The 5,222-nt window shown below is 39.6% G+C and overlaps 1 pseudogene; it reads left to right on the top strand.

Annotated features, from left to right (window-relative positions):
* Nucleotides 1-219: 219 nt before the first annotated feature.
* On the top strand, nucleotides 220-1,872 carry LOC147466166 (uncharacterized; annotated as a pseudogene).
* The last annotated feature ends 3,350 nt before the right edge of the window (nucleotides 1,873-5,222 follow it).

Here is a 5,222-nt window from a genome sequence, read left to right on the forward strand (position 1 = left end):
ATATAAAAATGATAATACAAGATATATAATAAAAATGATAACAATGCTTGAGTCATATCTAAAGTAAGATACTCCGCATTGAATACCGCCAATCTTCACTTTAAAACAGAATATTTGTGATTTATTGTTCACTCTCATACCATCATATATACGAGTCTTGTTCTCTGTTTAACACTATTGTTTGCCACTTTCGCCTTTTGCCTTCTACTTTCTGCAAATATGAATACTGCAATTATACGAGATGAGAGCAGCACTAAACAGATAGAGCTTTCAACTCAAAACAGTGTTGTGGAGATCTCACGCCATGAGTTAAGTGCACGTTTTAGATTAGTAGAGCATACAATAAGTTTGCATCAATTATTTGGTGAGCAGAATGAAGGTCTTTCTTTTGAGGTGCCAAATATTCATAGAGGAGAGAATACTGTGTTTCAATTGGATATTCAATTTGGAAGGACATTTGTTTTGCATGGCAGACAGCTATCAAGACAAGCTCCTGTTATAGAAATTGAGGAAGAGTGTTCAATATAGCAGGCAGTGGAGGAGAAAGGTGAGCCAAAAGCAATAGAGATTGCTAGCTTGGAAACTTCCACTGCACATAGCATAGTTGAGATGCTTAGAAATCTGCCACAAAAGAACTCTTTAAGAGCAAACTTTGAGCTAGTTCGCGAGATAAGAAAGATTGATGAGCTACCACAAAGATATGATGGAAACATCATGTTTGAGCTTCCATATGCAGACCCTACCAACAGAACAACAGGAGCAAATGACAAATTTGATGGACATGTTTGGACAAATGCGGTAACAAGCAATATTGCTGGATTTGATGGGATTTTCAGATTCAAAAAATGTGGTGGACACTTGATGTGCCTAAACAATATATGTTCAGGAGTACAAAGATAAAAAGAAATGAACGAAAAGTTTTGGACAGGGCGTTTGTCAAAAGTCTGTCCCTCAGGATCCACGACAGGCAGCTTTGGAAGCCTAAAATGCTTTTATTGTAATCTTCCCCCAACTTGCATCTCTGAATGCCCTTGTAAGCTCATTCTTTGCTTGCCCTCAGAGATCCCCGGTAAGAGAATAACGAGAGGGATTCTTCACATGGGTTGTCACTTACACCCAGTTGCTGAGGGTGTTGCAAAACAAGCAATGGTGGATGTTAAAGTCAAAGTGAAGGACGTGATATCTAAAGATTTTGTGGGTAGGCCAAGGTCTCTCCAACAAAAATTGGCAAAGGAAATAGTACTGCAATCAGCACTTTTTAAAGACCACTCTTCTAAGACAATGATTTCTGACAAGGACTTAGGTGAGGTCCTTGCTAAACTTGCACCTACACTTGACAAACGAAGATTGTCATGGTGGAGGAAAGAAGCACAAGAGGTGGTCGGCCAACCCACTACTGGCTATGATTCCATTTTTAGTTTGAAGAAGCGCTTGCTTTTTGACTTTTTTCAAAGCATGGCCTTTCCTGGTCAACTAGAGTTCTCTGGCTTTGATAGATGTCACATTTTTAAAATGTCAACCCAAGGACCTGGCAATGGTGTTGATTTGGTTAATAAAATGCGTCCTGGTGGCGAATTGGAAAGTTGTTGGGTTTTCTTTGATTTTGTTAAAAGAATGCAAGAATGGACAACTATGGCATGCCATGTATATAACCCTTATGTTCAAGAAATGCAAACCATAGCTATTGGAGATTTTAAAGTGGAAGATACTAAAGCTCAAACTCTTTTTTGGATGCTACTGAATCGAGTGATGCAAAAGGAGGGTTACAAAAAGGATGAATTCAAAGGAGTTATGGCTGATGAAGCTCAGGCAAATTGGCGAGCTGTGAGGACAGTTTTTAATGGAGGCCCTAATAATGTTATGGTTGGATAGGAAAGATCATGCTCATTTCACTGGGAACAGAGTATGCAGCAACATGCAAGAAAATGTATCCTTCCCCACAGTCAAGAAGAGTTTAAACAAAGGTGTAGAGCATGGAGGATTGCACCTTTTGAAGAGGCTGCCGAAACAGAATTGGACAATCTACGTATGTGGTTGAGAAAAGGACATTTAGACAAGACGAAGATTTCAATTCTCGAGACATGGCTTGTCCGGTGGCATGCCAGAGTTGCACATTGGGGTGAATACATGGTCAAGGTGAGTCATTGTTAAGTATTTAGAGCAGATAAAATAATTGCAAGTTTAAATGTTCTAAATTTATTTCAGGCTTTGGAGGGGAGTGACAGGCAACTAGTACCACAGGCAAACTTAGTGGAGTCCGTGCATGGGAGCTGGTTAGCTTCCAATGATGGGGTTAAATATATTTCTCTATACAATGCTTGCTACGGTGATCTTTGTACTGTTCTTTTGCAGCAGTCAAAATATGATTCTTTTCTTAAGCGTGGACACCTTGGATGTGGCCTTGGAATTGAGAAAATTAAAAAGAGATGAGCTTTATCTAGTGCAACCCTCCCAAGACCTACAGAAGTGGTGGACCTAACTAATCAGGTAGCAGTTGAGCTTAATGCTGCCAGTAGAAACTTTTTGGCAGATGGTGATTCAAGGACAGTGAGGCGACGACGACAAGGCAAACACAATAATCCAATTAGAGATAGAGATTCACATCGGCATGAATTTGAGTATGTCACACAACCTGCACGTCGCTCAACTCGACCTACCCATAGATCAATTGGAATACAAACCACTATTGAGGTGGATGTTCACCACACACGATGGGCTATTCGAAGGACAAATCCAGGGAGTGAAGTGCGATGCCAAGGATACTTACGACATAAAAACAAAAAGTGCAATGAGCTAATTGATAAGAAGGGTAGAGGAGGATTATTAGGGGTGCCTGCCCCTTGTTTTGAGGGTCTCATTGAAATTTCTTCAGGTCTTAGAAAACAATTTGTATGGTTCTATGGCAACAACATTGATCATACATGGGAGCCATCAAAAATTGTGAAGGAGAGACCAGCAAACCGTCCTACTATATGGCCAATTGCAAAAGGAACATCCTTAGATTATACAGAAATAAAAGCATTGTGGGCTGCAGGATTTGACTTGCAGAATATTGAAACTACATCACAACAAAATGCAAATTTGGTGCACAATGCAGATGATGCTGATGTGCGTCCTAAGCACCGTGATGGTAGGGTGGTGGTGGTCACTAGGGTCATAACAAAAGAGATGGAGGCAAGAATTAACAGAGCTGCAGAGTTGATTTGCACAATTCATGGCCAACGTGTGGTGATTCAAAATGAGCATGTGGAATTTACTTTGACAACCAGTACAAGAGAGCAAAATGAGGAGAGCTATTTGGTGGTAGTGTCCATATTTCCTTCTTGCACATGTGAGGATTTCCAAAAGCATTTACGAGAGGGTAAAAAATATATGCCTTGCAAGCATCTTTATTTTGTCTACACAAAAAATCTTGGGTTAGATGTGTTTCATCAAAGGTTTGTTCATCAAGCAGCCTTGACTAAAAGGGAGCTCCATCAAGCACTTAGACTTTTGTCATAGATTTTAGATTACCTTAAATTTTTTTTTGAAATTTTGGAAAATGTTGTCTATGTATAGCTGCTCAATCAAACTACCATATGCGATTGTATCAAACTACCAAGTGTGATTGTATCAAACTACCATGTGCAATTGTTGTATTTGTATACATTACGTGATTGCCCATATATACATTTCTATATGTTCTGGGCCACTTTTGAGAAAATATTTTTAGGTTCTATATACAGTCTCAAGGTGTTTTTTCCTACAGTTGTACTATATATAGTTTCAAAAACTTACATTGTCTGTTTACTTACAAGGTATTTCTTCTAGCAATTGAATTATTTGCAAATGCACTGTTTATGGTATACAGCCTTCAAAATTTTTAGCCTAAAATGAGCATGTATCCTTGGCTACTATTGTATACATTCCACAATTAGGCATTCAAAAAGGTAGAGATCTAACTAAAGGTAGATTTAACAAAGTGTGATTTATTGTTTTTCTAGTGATACATTTACAATGTATAAAGATTCAATTTGCATATGGTCTTGTGATTCTTGGAAATGTAGAAATGTTTCTCAAATAAAACCACCACTACTACGTGCAGTTTCTATGAGTTAAATCCTTATGAAATTGAAAAACAAAATTATTGTTGTTAATTTGTTTGTTGAATAGAATAATCTATATCAAAGGTATTGATACTATGATGCTCATACATATTGTAAAGGAAGTTCGCAACATGTAGCATTGATCTAGCATTGATCTACCTTTGCTTAACAAGATTATTTGTGATAAGATGCAAAGCTGTGTTTGATTTTTATCGAGTGTTTCTTAGTGAAATACATCAAGCATAATGTTTGTGTTTTTGGGGTTCTTTTTAATTATGCTACTTTTTTTTTCCATCGCTCGTCTTACTCGTGGGATTATGCTCGCAAAATGGTCATCCCCCTCTTGGGACCATCCTTGTTCCAAGAGAGCAAGCTCGCTCTAGTACCAACCTTCCAAGCTTTCAAATTATTTTGATTGTGCGTGTATGTCGCACGTGTCAATGCAAGGAACTTGCCGATACACTGTGTGCGAGCCACAAATGGCTCCAAGCACACAACAAGCCTAAACTAGTAAGCTCAAAGATGGCGATGGTGTGTCACTCATCGCTTTACGCTTGCTATCGTGGAGGATTCCTCGCCGCGAAGAAGAGGGAGATGCTGCTACGCCACGCTCAACTGCCTCACCGCTGTCGTGCCGCCGCAATGCTCGATCGCACACACACACACACACACACACACACACACACACACACACACACACACACACACACACACTCTCTCTCTCTCTCTCTCTCTCTCTCTCTCTCTCTCTCTCTCACGCATACACACACACACAAGGAGATGAAGAAGAAGAAGATAGAGATGGAGCAAGAGCCCTGTTCAATTGCACAAATGAGAGAATGTGTGAATTTTAGGTTTAGTTGACTTTTATATGAGCTCGCCCCATTCACACTTGCACGCCCATGCTTAGCCAACTAATCCCTTGAATGTTCCAGTTAGAGTGCACCTCTCATTGGCGATCACTCTTACCCTTTTCCTATTGGATCGACAAGCCCGGTACCTGACTCTACCAAATAAATAATATAGCGTCTGTCGTATGTGATAGGAATGTACGTGAGCGTTAACATGCCCCCCTTCTTGATGTAGATTCTGTCCTCGGAAGCTATTGAGTTGAAGCTCGTTTGTTGAGGTGGAAGA

The sequence above is a fragment of the Adiantum capillus-veneris genome, chromosome 1, assembly GCF_014529385.1.
Source record: "Adiantum capillus-veneris isolate H3 chromosome 1, ASM1452938v2, whole genome shotgun sequence".
NCBI lineage: Eukaryota > Viridiplantae > Streptophyta > Polypodiopsida > Polypodiales > Pteridaceae > Adiantum > Adiantum capillus-veneris.